The following is a 20,655-nucleotide window of genomic DNA, read 5'->3' as shown; positions in this document are numbered from 1 at the left end:
TGCTTGGCTGCTTTGCACCTGGGGGAGAGGGGACTTGGAAAATGAACAGGGCATAACTTCTTTCTAAACCAAGTGTGACAGGATTCAGGTGTATTTACTGTTCCTGAAATGTATTGTCTCAGTAAAGCACCCTGCAGATTTGGGTAAAGGATAACTCAGGATGCTGGTGGTTGGGGAAATTGCCCTTTCCTGGAATGTATTGTCTCACTAAAGCACCCTGCAGACTTTGGTAACTCAAAAGGAGGATGGTCAAGGGAGATTACCTAAGGCTTAATGATTCCAGCTATAACCTTGCTTGTGCTGACAATTGATGTAAGTAAATGCTGATCTTTGAATCTATAGGCTAAGGAGTGAGGTACTTTTAAATGGATTTGTTAAGAAAGTATATGTTGTTACAAATCTATTGGCTATGAAATGCGCGGGCTTTGCTGTAAAGGCCAGTAAAGGCCTATATAAGATCCCCTTTGAAGAAGTTCGGGGCTCTCAGCCACTGCCCATTTTTGGGGTATGCTGCAGAGCCCCAGCATGCTGGTCTAAATAAACCCTGTTTTTACTCCTGCAGGAATTGTGTCTATCTGGTCTCTCCGCGCCTCCCAGGGCTAGGGAACTCCCCATCCCAACAGTTTGCCAAGGTGTCAAAAATCAGATGGGCTGGTCACGTAATGAGATTTAAAGACGACCGCTGGACTAGAGCTGTTACTGACTGGATTCCACGGGATGTCAAAAGGCCACGTGGCCGCCCACCTACCAGATGGTCAGACTTCTTCGTCAACATCATGAACGATCAGTTTGAGGCTCTTCATGTTCCCAGAGCGAACAGATGCCATTGGGCTACACTAGCACGCGACAGGGAAAATTGTAGACGTTACTGGCGCCCGCTTGAGCAAATCGATGACTAACGGGAAGTTAAGTGATTAAGTGATTAAGCCTGGGAGTATTTCTGCCGAGAGTCAGATAATTATGAGATTGGTTTCTGTGGCTCTGGAGCCAAGGCTGTGCCGGGGAGCCGCTCGTGGGAGGAAACTCGTGATCTTGGTAGGGCATGAAGGATGAGCCGGGAACGCCCCCCATCCCTTGAGGTTTCAGTTGCCCAGTCACCACCGGCACATACTTGACTTTCCAAAAAGCTCTGACGAGACCTCCATCTTGCTGTCCAGGGGGAAAATGGCAGAAGCTAGCAACACCCTCTCTCTCCCCGGCAGGCATGGTGCCATGGATTAACGCATAGTCCATTCACTTTTCTGCCACAAGCTGCTGGGCTCTGCATCAAGTCCTTGTGCTTCTGGAGCCATGGCCATGCCGGAGAGCCACTCATGGGGGGCAACCTGTGACTTCTGTAGGGCATGAATGACAAGCCAGGAATGCCCCCCTTCCCATGAGGTTTCAGTTGCCCCATCACCACCGGCTCATACCTGGCTTTCCAAAAAGCTCTGAGGTGGCCGTAAACCAGTATTTTTTCTTTCCAACCTTTTTTTCAAAATATTTTTTTTAAATATTGTGTTTAAAAAAACAGAAGCTTACTTGTGTTAAAGGGTCTAAGAGATGGGTTAAGGTTCATGAAACCCACACCTGTTCAGTCCCCAGCCCTCATCATGGTTCTTTGAGCTTTGATGGGTACAGTTCTGGAGGCAGCTAAGTACCACCACAGTTACTACTTGGAAACAACTGAGAGGAGCCCTTGAGTTACCTGAACATCACTCAGAGAGCAGGCAATCCTCTTAAGTCAAATGCAGTACACAGAAAATTCAAATTATAATTGGTTGACATGGCAATGACTAATCTCTTTTCTTTTTATTTTTTCATATCAAATATTTTTTGAGGATTTTTTGTTTCCTGGTTCTCTTATTTTTTAAGGGGTGTGTGGATTATTCACATCCTTCGATGTTCAGGGCTTACCCTTGACTTTGCACTCAGGGATCACTCCTGATTAGCTGGGGGTACCTTAGGTGGTACCAGAATCAAACCCAAGTCAGCCACATACAATTTAACTGCCCTACCGACTATACTCCCACTCCAGCCTGGACATCCTGTTTATTACATCCTAAGGAGAAGGAGAATAACATACCAGAATAATTATGGTGTCCTCCTTTCATAAAGTGTTCATTCTTATATATGTGAAACAAAAACAAAATAAATATTTGAGACATATAAAAAATTAAAAACATATAAAATGAGTATATCTCTAGTGAATTAGAGAAGATATTTCTAATAAGGTGATTCATGAGGAAAAATTTGAATATAAGAGAATAAGCAATGCAGATATCTAAGGAAGTGATCTCTGGGTGGAATAAGATTCTTGATGTATAGGTTTATTTGGAAGATTCGCATAGACTAGTGAGTTCTGGATGGAATAGCGGACCAAAATAACTGTTTAATAGAATGGAAATGGAATGGAGACCACTTCATGAGTCCTCAGAACCATACTAAGAACGTGTGTTTTTTTCCCTCACCATTGTTGGATTAATTAGGGCCCTTCTCAAAACATCTCTGGCCTCATGGAATATGGTTTGAAAATGAGTTAATTATCAAACAAATTGCTCAAACTAGGGCTACCCAGTTTATGGAGAGCTTCCCATGAATCAGAAGTCTTGCTGACTTGTGGACATACAAAATTACAAAGGATGAACAAGATTTATTGTCTCGTCTTCCAAGCTTAGAGGACATAAAGAGGCTATAGGACAGGGAGAGATTATAGTATGTAAGGCCTTGCATGTGTTTGACATTCACTGGTCAGCACCCCACAAAGTTTTGTGAACAACTCTGGCAGTGATTCCTGAGCTCAGAACCAACACAATTGGCCCAAACTATCCTACCCCGACCCCCAAATAGGCTATTTATACTACATAGCACATTATGTTGTGTATATTTGAATATACTTGTGCACTCATACATATATGTCTCCATATAGTGATTTGTTTAGATACACTGTTAATAATTTTGCTCTCATGGATCATAAATGAGATGTAGTTCTCTATGCAATGTCAATTTGAAACATATTAGGAAGAACTTCAGTAATAGGTTTCATAATAAGAAATTAGATTATTTTAGTCAGTTGATAATACTCATGTAATTGAGCTTGATAGAATAACATATCAATTATTTCAATCATATTCATTCAAGCATATAATGATATAAACAGCATTCACCTCTCCATTGGGAATTTCAGTTCAAACAAAGAGAGAGTGCTGTACTAACCACACAATCTCCCAGTCCTTAGGTTAATGCTGTTAAGTTCCACTCACTCATTTTCTTTCATTATCTCTTCTATTTTTAGTATTTGATAGTATGGGAATTTAAAGTAAATGGTATACTTGTTGATCTCACTGCACTATTACTATGGTAGCCTAGATTTCAAAATATTTGTTTACTATTTAAATGTCTATCATTTTTAATGTAATAAATAAGAAAAATAACATATTGACCTAAGAGAATATATTTCTAGAGAAATTATGTTGGTTTAGTTGAAAATTTTTATTGAATAATCTATTTTACTTTGTGGCGAATGTTATAAATGAACAAAAAATGTCAAAAATAACATAAAAACAATCTACTAAGGTATATAAATAATATTGAACCATAGTGTAGTATTATATATTGGATTTTCCATTTTTTCTATTAATATAATTAACATGACCTAAAAAAAGCTACTTCAATAAAAAAATTCCAGTGAATCTACATGTAATACTATTCTCATTGCCATCTCTTGCAAAAGTAAATTTTTAAACCATCCTTTAAAAAAAAGGGGTTTTAAATTGCAATATATATTATTAATCACATTTTTTTTGGAATTGAAATTCAACAAATGAATATTTTTCTAAAATTACTACTGAAATGTAACTCCATGAATTGTGACCCATTTACATATTCGGAATGCAAATATATTAAGAGCTCACTATGTCAGGGGCTAATAAAACATAATGTGGAAAGATATGTTTGTTCAATAAAAGAGAATGGGAAAATTGGAAGTCACATGGGAAAAGAAAAGATCTTACACCGTGAATAAAAATTAATTGAAAGTTGATTAAATACTTGAGCATAGATTCAATGACATAAAATGCTTGTGAAATAAAATATTGGCGTTAAACCCCTTGACATCAATCTTGGCAATGTTTTCTGTTTGTTTGTTTATGTTTCTGACTTACAAGGCAAAGATAGCAAAAACAAATATTTACAAGTAGGACTCAAAAACTTTTATAAAGGTAAGGCTAATCAAGAAGAAAATTAAAAGGAAAAATTGTTATCTGGGAGAAAATATTTACAAATCTTGTGTTAAAAAAGCTTATAATCAGTACGGGTTTATATATAATATGTATATATAATTAAATCATATAATTAATTAAGATCTCCTATTAAAAATGGTACAGGTATTGTCTGGGCTGGAGCAATAGCATGGAGTGTAGGGGATATTCCTTGCACGGAGCTGACTTGGATTCGATTCCTCCGCCCGCTCGGAGAGTCTGACAAGCTACTAAGAGGATCTCGCCCTCACGGCAAAGCCTGGCAAGCTACCTGTGACATAGTTGTTATGCCAAAGACAGTAACAACAAGTCTCACAATTTGTTGCCAGCCGTTACTGGTGCCCGCTCAAGGAAATCAATGAACAATGGGAGGACAGTGCTACAGTGCCACAGGAATTGTCCATGTTTTTTTTTTTTTATTAGTAAAACACCATGAGGTACAGTTGTAGATTTACAATTTTTTGTGCTTGGGTTTGATTATACAATGATCAGATACCCATCCCTCCACCAGTGCCAATTTTCCACCACCATGGATAATATCCCCCCCACCCCCATCCCCTCATCCCCCACTGCCTCTGTGGCAGGGCAATCCCCTGTGTTCTCTCTCTCCTCATGTTTGCCACTCAATGTCCATGTCTTTCTGTTCCTCACTCCCCATACTTCTCTGTGCTCTGGTAAACTCCAGTTCCTGACTTTTACTACTCCACCACATCACCCTGACCCAGAACACTTCTCTGTCCATGCTTTATTTGCTTATCCAAGTCACCAGCTCTGCTCTTTATTCCTTGCATCTGCCCTCTCATTACCTTGAACAAAAGGGGTTTCCTTGTGACTGAGGCTGTCACCTGACTCCACAAGCTCTGAGCTTGGGAACTTAGCCCTGCTTACAGGTCCTGCAGGATAAGCCTCACAAGAGAGGTGGCTTCTGGAAACTAATAGAATCAAAAGCAAGTGTCTGATACTGCTAAGGTCACTGCTCAGAAAACCTGGAACTTGGAAGCTGAACCTCAGTGTAAAGAATAATGGAAAGAAAAGGAATTCAGCCACTTCGACACATGGGCTTGGAAGTCTAGGTAAGTTCTCAAGTACATTCGACTTTTGGTGTTGCCTGATGATAACTTCAGAGTAATAGTCCTCTTATGTTAAATGACCTGAGAAAATCACTGGGAGAGAGATTCAATAAGTACAAAAAAAGTTTATGGAAAATAATAAAGATTTTCTTTTATAAATGAGGGAGGTAATAACACAACAATAGGACTCAGCAGCAGAATGAGGAAAAAAAAACCACAAAAAACCTGAATTCGAATCAGTGACCTAGAAAGTAAACAACAAAATAAATAGAGATAATATCATAGAGATTTGAGAAGAATGATGAGGATTCAATATATCTAATGGACAAAATGGTGGGGGGGGAACCTCTACATCAGAAAGATTACAGAAAGAGAATAAAGAAAACGATGACTGGTAGAAGAGAGAAGAGAAAATAGTTGAGAACTTCTCATCTTAAGCAGGAACCTTGTGCACTGAGGAAGGAGACATCTGTGGAGTGGGTGAGGTGGTTGCTTTCACATGGTCAACCTGGGTTTGATCCCCAATTTCATAGTAGTCCTGGTTCCCAGAGTACTTCCAGTAATGATTCTTGAGCTCAGTGCCAGAAGTAACTCCTTAGCATTAACAGATGTAGCCCCCAAACCAATAGATACATAAACGTAAAAGTTAAAAAAAAAAGTACAAAGGTTAAATTAAACTGCAGTTGTTTGTTTAGAGAGAATAAACACCATTTACAAACTTTTAGTTAGACTCATTGTGAAAAAAAAAGAAAACCTCAAACAAACAAGAACAAATGTAAAATAGGAGAAATTACAACAAACAACTTAGAAACACAGAGGACATTATGAGGTTGCTAATGAACAACTTTATGCCAGTAAGCTGGAGAACCTAGAAGAAATAAATGAAAACTTGGATCATACAACCTCTCACATTTGAATCAAGAAGAACTAGAAAAGAAAGACCAATTATCTATTGATCTCCAGTATATATACACATAATAACTATAAAACTCAACACCATAAAAACTAATAAACCAATAAAAGTGGGGGATATGAGGTGAACAAACACTCCCATGAAGAGCACACACAGTTGACTGGTAGGCACATGAAAAAAATTTCATTATCACTTTTTGGAAAGTGTAAATGAAAATGACTATGAGTTATCTCACACTAGTAATAATCGCTTATATTTTTTTAAAAAAAGACTGGAACTACTAAGTATTGCTAGTGATGTGATAAAAAAGAAACATTCATTCAAGGTAGGAATCCATTTTGGTTCAATTTTTATGGAAAACAGTGTGAAGATTCTTAAATAATTAAGAATAAATCTTTTCCATAACAGAGATTCCACATATAACCCCCCTTAAACACATAAAAAAACACATTAATTTGAAAAGATAGATGCATGACTGTAACTTGGTACAAAAGCTAGATCATGGAAACAATCCAGGTGTTCAATGACAGATGGATGGATAAAGAAATGATGATTCATGCACACAATGGAATATTATATATCCATAAGAAAAGATGATAAAAAAAGGAAAGATGAAATCATACAATTACAGCATGGATTGAACTGAAATGTATCACATCAAGCAAAATAATATAGAAGGAGTAGGAATTAACCACATGATTTTTCTCATTTGTGGAAGAGCAGCAAAACAAGGGTATAAGCTATCAAATGATAGCAAACCCTTGGACCTATAGTACAAAACATAGATTTACTAAACTAGATAAGAACAAGCAATTATGTGGTGGGTTGAAAATACCATAATGACACTGGTGTAGGATCTGACATATTAGTGCTAGTGAGGTGCAACAATGTGCATCATAACTGTGACATCAGAAAATTAACTCTTTGGTAAATATATGAACCAAGTTATAGTAATTAAAAATAAATAAAATTAATAGACGACCTGAGCAGACATTTTTCCAAAGAACACATACATACATATGGCTATCCATGGAAAAGATACTCAACATCTATAATCACCAAGGAAATGGAAATCAAAACAGCAATAAGATATCACATTAGTCTTTTTAGAATGCCTATGTCCAAATGTTAAGAAATAGTGTTGGTGAAAACATGAAGAAGAAACCTTTGTCCACTGTTAGTGGTTATGTAAACAGATTCAGTCACACAATATAAAAAAATATGGAGATTGCTCTAAACATTTGAAATTGAACTGCCTATGACCCAGCAATTTCATTTCTGGTGAATATACCTGAACACAGTGAAAACACTAATTTAGAAAGAAATAGTCACCCCATATTTATTGCAGCGTTATCTATACTTCCAAGATATGAAAATAACATAACTATGAATTGAATACAAAAGATAAAGAAAATTTGGCATACGAATACATATACATATACATATACATATGCACACAATGGAATTCTAAGTAGCCATAATAGAAGAACGAAATCTTGCTGTTTTTCACAAGAGGGTAGACTGCAGGGGTATTATGCTAAATAAATTAAATCAGGTAAAGAAAGACACTGTATTATTCTACTTAGAGGTAAAATTGAAATGAAAAAGTACACAAAAATAATTTCTTCAAAGCAGATTGGTGTTTGCTAGAAGCAGGGGTTGGCAGCTAGATGAAATTCACGTCTTTTATTAGTTTTTGTTTTGGTTTGGGGCTTCACCAAGCTGTGCTCAAGAATTAATCCTACCTATATGTTCAGGAATCACCCCTGGTGGGTTTGGTTTGAAGGACTATTTGTAGTGCCAGGGATAGAGCTTGGGCCAGGCCAGTGCAAAGCAAACACCTTACCCAATGAACGATATGTCTGGCCATAAGGGAAATGTATTGAGATAAAAAAAAGTACAAAGTCTGGATATAAAAAATATTGTTAACAGGATATAATTCATAGCATAGTCTCTCTCTAACTTTCATAATTGTTTGAAAATTATTTGAAAAATATTTGAAAATTATTACAGGAGTTGGTGTTAAAAGTATTCATCACAAAACATAAATTGTAACTGAATAAATTTTAACTCTGGTAGGACCAGGGATGTGGCTCAGTGATAAATTCCATGTCTGAGATTTGAGTTTGATTCTTGATGCTACAATAAACAACATTAATGGGATGGGGGGGGGGGGGGGGCGGAACCTGCACATCTTTCCTGCCCTGCCAGGCCAAGAGTTGCTCCCCATGAGTGGTTCTCCAGCATGGCTATGGCCCCAGAGGCACACAAACCAATCTTGAAACTATTCGGCTTTTAGCAAAAATCCCTCCAGACTTAATTAGTAAAATACCAGAAATCCAAAATCATATAGTCTTCATAACCAGCGATAGAAAACAAATTATTTCACAATGCCTTTTCAGTAGGTCTGATTGTTGGGAGAAAATTTCAAATAATAATGGTGCATCTTTTGTAGAAACAACAAATGTAATTTAAGTGGAAATCATCTGCTTCAGAAGCATCAGGAGAGGTAGGAAGGGGGCTCTATTAGGGTTCTTGGTGGTGAAAAATTTGCACTGGTGAAGAGATGAGTGTTTGATCATTGTATGATTGAGACTTAAACCTGAAAATTTTGTAAATTTTCTCACGGTGATTCAATAAATAAATTCACTGTTCTGTCACTGTTCTCCCATTGTTCATCGATTTGCTCGAGCGGGCCCAGTAATGTCTCCATTGTGACTCTTATTACTGTGTTTGGCATATCAAATATCTAACAGGTAGCTTGCCAGGCTTTGCCGTGAGGGTGAGATTCTCTCGGTAGCTTGCCGGGCTCTCCGAGAGGGGGCAGAGGAATCAAACTCGGATTGGCCACGTTGGCTGCATGCAAGGCAAATGCCCTACCCATTGTGCTATTGCTCCAGCCCAATAAATAAATTAATTTAGGTAAAATTAAATAAAATAAAAATAAAAATAGACAAGAAACAACTCCACAAGTTATTGCATTGATCACAATACATATACATATATGCAAATTTTGTAGTTATTTTGTTACCTGACACTAATGTAGTGTTACACATAAAACTTACATCTATAATTTAAAGTAAGAAAAGATCTTACTATCTGCACTGATACTGAGAAAAATAATGCAAATATACACAAGCCACTTTAGATAAAAGCAACCTCTTAACACCTGTAGCAATACCAATCCAAGCACCGTAATTTTTCCTGAGATAGAATACTAAGGACTTTATGAATCACATTCCCCTGAAATACATATATCGAGACTATTCCTCCAATGAGCCTCCTATTTGAAGGGGGTTAAAAAGTTTAAATGAGGTAGGGGTGGATTTATATAACTAATTCGATTACTATGCTTGTAAGAGGCACCTAAGTATGTCTTTGTTCCTTAGAACATGGGGAGAGCAGCAATCTATGAATTGGAAAGGGAGCTATCACCAGGAATGAAAGTAATATGTAATCTCTACTTCCCAAACTGCAAGAATTAAATTTCCCTTGTTAACTCACCTAGTCTATGGTATTTTGTTGTGGCAGCGCAAGTAAACTAATACAGAAAGACTTACATATTTTCACTTACAGTATATTTTCATTTACTTTTCATGTGACTCTAACAAAGTCTGGTTTTATGGTCTTCACATCTATTGCAAATAAAAACCATAGCAGTCTATGATAGCAGAAGGAGAATTTGTCAGTTGGGACCATTTATACCAGTGAGATATGACAGAGAGTAAACTGAAAGGTAGGGAATAAAGCCATAGTGGGAAAAAGAATAATGACAATTTCATAATCTCGACAGTACAGGCATACCTCATTTTATTGCACTTTGTCTTATTGCACTTTGCCGATATTACATGTTTTACAATCAAAGGTTTGTGCAACCTTGCATTGAACTAGTTCGCTGTAGCCATTTTTCCCTCTTGTTTCTATGTTCTTGGTAATTTTCACAAAATTTCAAACATTATTACTCTCATCAGTTCTGAAGACATGTCATGTGAACAGTGATCTTGTTTGTTACTATTTTAATTTTTCGGAGCTACCCTGACCACGACGCTAATAACACAAACAAAAAATAAATGTAATTAATGAATGTTGTTTCTTCTGACTGCTCCAATAACTGGCCCTTGCTCCATAACTCCCCTTCCTCAGGTGTCTCTGAGACACAAAAGCATCAGAATTAACACAAACTGTAATGCTACAATGGCCTCTCAGTATTCCAAGAGCACCACTTGAATTGCAACCTAGAAATGTTTACTGTAGCGATTGAAGTAGATTGAAAATTCAGACTGTGGAAAGTCAGACCATTTTAATTGGCATGGGGTATGGTCAGGGAGTGAGTAACAGAGCTAAAGCTGATTTTGTAGTTATACTAAGTTTATTCAAAAGTTCTACTTAAGATCATTGATGAACACCATCCCTGAGCCTCTTCCTGTCCTGAACACTGTGCCTGTCTTCTTCTCCTCCCAGGTCAGTCATTATTCAAATCCGATATTTCAGTCTCACCGTGTCCACGTGCCAGGCATCCTCTAGGACCATGAGCCACCCACCATCCCTGAGTCTCTTCCTGTTTCTCCCCAATGGCGTGCCCAGCCTTCTTCTCCCAGGTTGTACCTTACCTAAACACCAGGTACTTGTAAGGGGCATGGCCTCTGCAGAAGTGGGCGTGGCCTATTTTGGGCCTGTGGCTGCTCTCCTGGCTGCAAGTAAATTACTCATACCCAGCAACCTCATGTAACATCTCAATCTCCATACCTCCACACCAACATGAAGAAAAATCACAAATCCCCATCATGAGGGGAGGATGATGAAAAGAGCCTAGAAGCCTCATTAGGTGTTACTCACTTAAGGGAGCTCTCTGAGAAAGAATTCAGATATGACGTAGTGAAGATGTTCAATGAACTCAATGAAACAATGAGACAGATATTCAGTAAATTAAAGGAGGATATTAAAGGAACAATCAAAAAATATGGAAAGAAATGAGAGCAGAAATTGGAAAGCTATGCACAGAAATGCCACAAATCAAAAATTTCGTAGATGAAATAAAAAAAAAACTCAGTATGTGCCCTCAAAAGTAGAATGACTACAGCTGAAGACAGAATCAGAGAACTGAAAGGTGAGCTTCAGGAAGCCTACAGGCAACAACAAACAATGGCAAGAGACCTCAAAATAGCTCTAGAGCAAATAAGAGTTCTAGGGAATGATTCCAAGAGGAACAACATTAGAATCATTGGAATACCAGGAGGTCAGGGAAACAGTCCCAGTGAAAAAGCCACGATTAAACAAATCATTGCTGAAAAGTTCCCAGAGCTGGACAATGGAGGCATCCAGATTCAAGGAGCCTGAAGGGTGCCAGCTAAAACAGACCTTAACAAATACACTCCAAGACATACGATAGTTAGAATGATGGATGCCATGAATAGACACTCAATACTTCAAGCAACAAGGTCAAAGAAGGAAATCACATACAAAGGAGCATCCCTTAGATTCACAGCAGACCTATAAGAGGAAACTCTCCAAGCCTGAGGGAAATGGTGGGATATAGTGAAAAAACACACTGAAATGAAAGCTTCACAAAGAATACTTTATCCGGCTAAACTCTCACTCAAACTCGAAGGAATAGTACACTATTTTCTGGATAAACAGCAGCTCAGGAACTTCATAGACTCAAAACAAAACCTAAAATAAGGGCTAAAGGGGCTTCTGAAAGACAACACAAACCCCTACAAGCACAAAAAAACCCTTATAGGAAGATGACACAAAACCCCATAAAAATAATTTCTCTCAATGTCAATGGTCTAAATTCACCAATTAAGAAACACAGAGTAGTTAAATGGATTCAGAGACAGAACCCAACATTCTGCTGCCTACAAGAAACACATCTGAACAATCAGAACAAACACAGACTCAAAGTCAAAGGACGAAAAACAACCCTGAAATTAAACATCCTTCTCAAAAAAGCTGGAGTGGCCTCACTAGTATGGGACAACATAGATTACAGGTTGAAAAAGATTAGAAGGGACAGTGAAGGCCATTTTTTATTAATCAAGGGATATGTACAGCTGGAAGAAATTACACTCCTAAACATATACACACCCAAAGAGGGACCAGCCAAATACCTACAACAACTGCTAGCAGACCTTAAGAAGGACATTACAAGCAAGACAATAGTAGTTGGAGACTTCAGTGCTGCCTTATCACTTCTAGATAGATCAAGAAGATTAAATCTCAGGAAGGAAATAATGGCTCTTAAGGAAGAAGTAGAAGACAGAGGGCTAATAGATCTATACAGGACTTTACACCCCCCCAAAAAAAAGAATACACATTCTTTTCCAGTGAACATGGAACACTTTCTAGAATAGATCATACACTGGGCCATAAAGCATAACTTGATCACTTGACTTACCTTTAATCATCAATTTGCTCAAGCGGGCACCAGTAATATCTCCATTTGTCCCTGTCCCGTGCTAGTGTAGCCCAATGGTGTCTGTTTCTTCTAGGAACACGAAGAGCCTCAAACGGATCATTCAGGGTCTTGATGAAGAAGTCTGACCACCTGGTAGGTGGGTGGCCACACAGTCATTTGATGTCGTGTGGAATCCAGTCGGTAAAGGCTCTAGTCCAGCGGTCGTCTCCAAATCTCATTACGTGTCCAGCCCATCTGATTTTTGATGCCTTGGCAAACGAGACAGCGTCCCTTATTCTTGAACATTGGTGGAGGTTGGAACTCTGGATTCTTTTCTCATTTGAGTGAAACATGATAGTCCAAGCATAGCTCACTCAATTCCTCTTTGGGAGACCCGAATAGCATTCTCATCCTGTTTGCTTAGGGCCCAGGTCTCTGAGGCGTATGTTAATGCAGGAAGAACAGTGGAATCAAAGAGATGTGTCCAGAGCTGGAGGTTCTTCATCCTCTTAGCTATTTCTTCGACGGTCTTAAAGGCATTCCAAGCCGCTCTCTTCCTCCTGCGCAACTCAGGTGCCAGGTCATTCGTCAGGTTGACTTCTCGACCTAGGTACACATAACTTTTGCATTCAGAGATGGTTGTTTCATTGAGAGTGAATGGAGCATCAGGAATGAGGCTGTTTCTCATAAACATTGTCTTCATGAGATTCAGCTGTAGTCTGACCTTTCCACATTCACGGTTGAAGTCGGCCATCATTTGTGCTGCTTGGCTAATGTTTAGTGTTATAAGAACAATGTCATCAACAAAGCAGAGGTGGTGTAGTTGCTGACCATCTATCTTCACTCCCATTCCCTTCCATCCCAGTCGTCACATGATGTTTTTGAGGGTGGCACTGAAGAGTTTGGTGAAATGATATCACACTGCTGAACCCCTCTCTTGACATTGATGATCACTTCTTTATAGTATGGTGAGATCCTGGTAGTGAATCCGTAATGCAGCTCACAGAGGATCCTGATGTATTGAGTTTGATGCCCTGATTGACTAGGACTTCAATGACCACTTCTGTCTTATCAGAATTAAATGCCTTCTTTAAATCAGTGAACGTTAGACAAAGCGTCATCTTGAACTCCTGAGAAACCTCAATGAGCTTGGTTATCATGTGGATATGGTCGATGGTGCTGAATCCTTTGCGGAACCCAGCTTGCTCACATGGCTGTTCTTCATCTAGTGTTCTGCCAATCCTACTCAGGATGACTAGAGTGAACAGCTTGTAGATGACAGACAATAGGCAGATGGGACTATAGTTGCCATCTCCCTTCTTGTACAGTTAAACAGTCCTGCTGGTCTTCCATTGGGACAGAACCTTGCATTCAGACAGGTAGCATGTGAAGAGCCGAGCCAATATATTGACGAGTACTGATGGCAGGTTCTTCAGGTGTTCAGATCTGACCTGTCTGGGACGGGTGCTCTTCATTTCTTTACCGATGATGGCATGTCGGATTTCGGAAGGGAGAACATTTGGAAAGACATATCCATCCTGTGGAATTTGGTATGTGGGCAGGTGGACGTGGCTATTGAAGAGATCTGAGTAGAAGTCATGGATAATCTTCTCAATTGCCCTTCTGGAAGATGTGATAGATCTATCAGGATGTTTGAGGGCAGTCATCTTGATCTTGTAGTTGGCAAAGGACAGGAGGACGTTATGAATGATTTTCCCAGCTTCTGCTGCATCTACCAGCACTTCTGATCTTCTCTCTTTGAGATCAGGATTGCATCTCTGCACTGCTTTGCAAGTTCGGACATTCGTTTGCAGTTATCTGAGGCATGCACCAAAACACATTCCCTCTAAGATCAAGAATGAGACAAGGATGCCCACTCTCTCCACTGCTGTTAAATATAGTACTGGAAGTACTTGCAATAGCAGTTAGGCAAGAAAAAATATTAAGAACATTCAGGTAGGAAAAGGAGAAATCAAGCTCTCATTATTCGCAGATGATATGATACTATACTTAGAGAACCCTAAAACCTCTATCAAGAAAATCCTAGAAAGAATAGACTTGTATAGTAAAGTTGCAGGCTATAAAACCAATGCCCAAAAGTTCATGGCTTTCCTATATGCAAATAATGAAAGAGAAGTGAGATAAAAAAAAAAAATCCCGCTCACAATTGTGCCCCAGAAAATCAAGTACCTAGGAATCATCTTAAGTAAGGACATAAAAGACCTGTACAAAGAAAACTATAGAATGCTGTAGGATAACACTGTTTTGTCCTTCCTAAGGTAGCTTAGGTTTATCGGGCCACACCCATACTAGTGCTCTGAAGTCACTCCCATTCCTCTGTTTATCTGTAAACTCTTCTCTGTGCTCTCCTCCCCAGCCAGTTAATCACCTTTCCCCCCTAATCAGATTCTGTTATGTTTTAAGATAAGATCCTTCAAAGGACACTGAACTTGTATTGTAAGTTATGTCTTTTGCAAAGTTTACCTTAAAGCAATGTCCTTTCTGTATGGACACAGGAACAGTTAATATTATGCTTTGTAACTTGGGAGTTGATTCACTCAGAATAATATCTACTCCTGGGACTCTGCTTTCTTGACTCAGTTGCCCTTTAGTTCCTAGAACTCCCAAAGCAGGGTTCCAACAAGGGACTGAATGGACCCAGGGCAAGCTGTGAGCTACCCTGGCATCAAAATAGACCAGGCCAAAGCGCCACGATAGTCAAATATAAGTTGAGGGCATGATCATGGACATATGCTGTCATGATCCAAAGTAAGTAACAATGAGACTAGGACCCCGCTGGGGCTAGGAAGACCTGGCCTGAGGACTTTGGAATGTATCTCTTACTGTGTTCACACAGAATGACATTGCTAGAAATATTAGAAGTACATTTACTACAACTATTTAAGTAGATTACTAGCTGAGGAAAGAACACATCCTTTTTAGGATCCCACCTTTGAGCAGATCTCCTAGTAATCTGGAGTAATCTCTTTAGATGAGATTTTATCCTTGAGTTAATCTCCTGGAGGAGAGGTCTTACCTCTTTTTGTTGATTTGTTCATGTTCAACCCACCTTTGTGTCACCACCCTACGTGATTGCTATGTAAACTAAGAATGTAAGCTCAGAGAGAGAAGAATCTTAAGTGAGAGAGCTTGGGCTCCAGAGATCCAGAGTCAGAACCAGAAGGAGAAGAGGTTTCAGGTTGGGGCCCAGAAGAGAAGGAGGCAGAGGAGAGACAGGAGTAAAGGGGATTGGAATAAACTACAATTGATATCAACCAGCCTGGCCCTCATATCTTCCTTCGTCTGCCCTTAGCCAACAGCCATCGTGATCCAGGCCACACACAGTGGCTCAAGAACACCGAACATGGGTGGTGAGACAGTGCCGTCCAGTGAGACCACAAACAGACAACTTTCGGTGTGCTAAGATTTTACAGAACGCTACTTCTGAAAATGAAAGAGGGCATGAGGAAATGGAAATATATCCCCTGCTAATGGATCGGGAGAATTAACGTTTTCAAAATGGCAATACTCCCCAAAGCATTGTACAAATTCAATGTGATTCCCATAATGATACTCATTACATTCTTCAAAGAAATGGAGCAAACACTTCTGAAATTCATATGGAACAATAAGCAATTCTTGGGAAAAAGAAAATGGCTGGTATAACTAAAGCCCTGATGTCTATTAGTACAAGAAATAATGGGTTAACAAGCACTTGTAAAACTAAAAAAAAAAAAAATCAGGCAATGTCATTCAAAACTAGGGAAAATAAATGTGAAAAAAAATAGTTAAAGGAAGACCTACAGATAGACAATAGGTAAATGAAAAAATACACTTGTTTACTGATCATGAGAGAAATGCAAATAAAAATAAAAGAAAGACATCCCATCACACCAGAGTGGCTGGCATGCATAAAAAAGAATAAATCAATTAGTGTTGAGGCCAGAGCCATATTATAGTGGGTACATAATTTGTCTTGCATGAGGCTGACCTGAGTTCTACCCTGGTGTTTTCTATGGCCCTCTGTGCACTGCCAGGAATAATTCCTGAGTGCAGAGCTAGGAACAACCTCTGAGAATTGCTAGGTATGGTCCAAACACAAGAAAGACAAAAAAAGAGAAAAAAAACAAATCAACCAGTGTTGGTGTGGATGATGGGACAGAGGAACCACCATTCACTACTGGTGGGAACTTTGACTGATTCAATCCTATTGTAAATGAATATGGACCCTACTTAAAAAGCTAAGGGTACATATGTGATCCATCAATTCCATTTCTTGGCATTTCCCCAAAAAAGCCAAAAAGCTCTATTCATAAAAGATATTTTTTCCTCCAATATTTAGTGTAGTTCTATTATCAATAGACAAACTTTGGAGAAAAAAACATACAAGAATATAAGAATGAATAAAAATACATCATATACACTATGTAAAGCTATTAAGATATAATAAAAGGAAAAATCAAGTGATAATCTCTTTGTGGGTGGAACTGGAGGGTATCGTGATGAGTGAAGTCAGACAAAAGGGGAAGGACAGATATAGAATGATCACACTCTCCTGCATACAAGAGATATAAAGATATATAGTAAGGGAATAACAAATAGCCAAACACAGTCTGTGGACTAGCATATAGAACTGATTTTATCAGACTGGGGAGATGGTGAAAGGTTTAAGGTGGGAACTCTGAAATGACAGAGGGAATGAACACTCTGGTGGTGGTGTGGTGTTAAAATATTGTCAGCATGAAATCTTATCATTAACAGTATTGTAAATCCTGTGGCTAAAATAAAACTAAAAAACAGATGATAACAAAACAAAATAAAAATATAGGCAGCCATTAAGCTATGTATGGCCATTAAAAGTGATAGTGAAGCTATACACCTGTATTCATCAAATCCAGGCACAGGATGGATAAAGATCTACTTAAAACATAGTTTACTGAATATTTTAAACAAGTCCACTACTCAGAGAAAATATTCTTTTCAACATATCACTGTTCATTGGCAAAGCATCTGTACACATAAGAGCTCTGATGTATGTAATATAAATTCCATTATGCAGACCATGGTTTGAGGTGTCTACATAATGAATGTTAATTCTTATTATTTAAAAAATGCATTTTTGTAATGCTATGACTATCATTGATAGTGATGCCTCTGGAAAACAAATTGAAGTGTGAAAGGATTCATCATGTTTGATATCATTAAGAACATGCATTATTCATGAGAAAAGGTAAAAAAAAAACAACCTGAACAGGAATTTGGGAGAAGTTGATTCCACCCACTTGAATGACTTCAAAGAATTTAGGGAATTTGGCAAGTATGTTACTTCAAATGTTGTAGATAGAGCACAAGAACAAGAAATTGAAATGGAGCTTAAAGATGTGACTGTATCGCTGCAATTTCATAATAAAATTTTGACAGATGAGGAGTTTCTTCTTTGGATGAATAAGAAAAGTGGTTCCTTGAGCAGAAACTACTACTGGTGAAGATGTTTTGAGCATTGTTAAACATTGCTGAAGCTTACTTGAAAATTTATTTGATGAAGCAAGAGAGTCTGAACAGTGATGGTATTTTGAAAGAAGTTCTACTACATGTAATACTATAAAGAAGCATCATTTATTACAGAGAAACTTTTCGCAAAATAGTCAATTGATGCAGTAGAACTTACTGTCGGTTAATTCTAAGAAACTTCCAGTCACTAATGGAAATTTAACATTACTTAAACAACCACCACTGTGGACAGTTATCAGTCATAAAAGAGAGGAAAAAGATATTCTATCAGTCCAAACCTAAGAGATGCTAAAGAAGTAGATAAAGAATTTTTTTCAGCAGTGAGGCACATTAAAATATATGGATATTTTCAATAGAATGTTATTGTATCTTTTAATAGAATCAGTATAACATAAGCATAAATTTCATATGAATAGGGAAACTAATTTTGTATGACTTTGTTGAATATTGGTCTATAGTATTGGTCTTGAATAAGAAAAAAAATACGCTTGATGTATTTTGACTTAAATTGAACCAATCATTCCTAGCTTAATCACTCACAGCTCCTGAACACTTAAAATCTGTGCAATATTAAATATATGCTATCCAAAGCCACTAATTTTGGGAGTGATTTACTCTGTGACTATTGAACTCTATAGATTTTGGAACCTGGAATGTTGCATTGTCATAATAAATAACTAATAGGCATAATGACTTTCAAATCAAGGCATGAATAGTAGCTAAACCATTCCTAATGTCAGACACCATGATTAGCAGCTCTGGTTTCTTTGTCTTGGGTTCTTACATAGCCCAAGTCAAAGTCTCTTGGGATGAAAGGACTTCTGGTGAACAAGTGGAACATTGTTGAACATTGCTGAAACTAAATTGCTAAATTTAGCTGAAGAAGCAGAAACAGAGCTTAAAGGGTGAGACTATTTTGAAGGAAGTTCTACTATAACGCTATCAAGCATCATCACTTGCTATAGAGAAATATTTTGCAGAAGGCATAGAGAGTCTTTATACAGCATACTTCACTGACCTCTTATTCTAAGGAAAATGCAGTTAACTTTGTTTTTCTAGGTATGTTTTGAGAAGAATGTACTCTGCTCTCTCAGGCGGCTAGCAAATGGAGTGGGATAGTTGCCATTTCCTCCCAGTCTGTAGGATGAAGGCCACCTTTATGTCCTAAAGACCTCACCAGCCCTGATTTATAGACCACTAGCTTTTAATCCCTGTATTACCAAACCAGCACCAGAATAAAATAGTCATCTACTGATTTATCTTTACAAAATATTGTGTACTTCTGTTTCACACATTTTTCTCCAAAACTCTCAAACTCTTCCCAGTTTTTATAGAAATAATTTTGCATGACTAAACTGCATTATTACCTTAGTATTGCATTATCTTATGGCATACTCATATTGTAAGCAATTTACTTCTTGATTTCTTAATTTAATGACTATATTGGCTGAAATATTTTTATAACTACTTTCAGAGAGGAACATAACTTTCATCCTGTGAAAGACTGAATATCGGTGTAATGCGTTCCAAACTCCTTTTGGTCTTGTGATTTTCTTTCTTTATTTCTATAGTTGTCTCTACTTTTTATTCCATCTAAGCTCACTTGATCATTCCTTTTCTACTCTGGTTTTAGGTGAGTTACATTATAAAACTCTTTAGTGTAGAAGATGCATTTAGAAGATGAACTATCTTGTTTATTCTAAGGAACCTTCTTTATTTTTTTCCACTTCCTATGCCATTATAAATGATAAATTTTAAGCAATGTCTAAAATGCATAGGCCAGATCAATATCTTGGACCAGAAGTAAATCACATGTAATTCCTGAGGTTCCCCTAGATAAGGCCTATGATATATTGCTTTGACGCACGGGTACATGCTATCTCTGTTTATGTCTAAAGAGTCATTCTGTAGAGGGCATTACAGCTGAATTAACTTGGATATTCACTGAAGCAGACATGTATTCTAGCAGTTTTGAATGCCTGCCTTAGTAAATGAAACTCTTTATTTGTTTAGGGTAAGATGAATTTATTTTAAAATTAGGTACTGCAACAAACAGTTGGAAAGTACAGTCCATCATAAAAATACAGTCACAAAAATTACTAATAACAAATCTGATCCTGATCACTAAAGAGAAAACTTAGCATTTTTGTTGCTACTCTTGATGTTGTCACTGAGAACTACAAAGATTTGGTAGGCACAGGATAGGCAAGAATAGGAAGTACTACAAATTTATTACTACTTAAAAATAAATACACAGAAAATTATTTTCACTGAAATTATGGGAATATTTTAGCAACAAAGGTTGCCAAATGCTTGTCAGAAAGTGATAGAGGGCATTGAAAAAGAATCTGAAGTCATGACATAGATAAAGCACCATTATGATCTTGATCTCTTATTGAATGTTTTGGAAAATGAGTCTAATAATAAAATGAGTCTAATTTCATCAGTTTATTTTTTGATCTAAGGGTCACACTCAGAAGTACTCAGGGGATTTTCCTGGTACTGTGCTTAGTATTGATCCCTGGC

At 37.8% G+C, this 20,655-nt stretch overlaps 1 protein-coding gene across 1 annotated transcript in view; it reads right to left on the bottom strand.

The window, feature by feature from the left end:
• The window catches only part of SPAG16 (sperm associated antigen 16), a 1,095,878-nt gene that overhangs the window by 487,409 nt on the left and 587,814 nt on the right, over positions 1-20,655 (bottom strand). The gene's annotated exons all lie outside the window — the stretch shown is intronic.

The sequence above is a fragment of the Sorex fumeus genome, unplaced genomic scaffold (genome assembly GCF_029834395.1).
Source record: "Sorex fumeus unplaced genomic scaffold, SorFum_2.1 ptg000014l, whole genome shotgun sequence".
Classification (NCBI taxonomy): Eukaryota; Metazoa; Chordata; class Mammalia; order Eulipotyphla; family Soricidae; genus Sorex; species Sorex fumeus.
The sequence above is the reverse complement of the archived record's forward strand: the minus strand, read 5'-3'. Positions and strand labels throughout refer to the sequence as shown.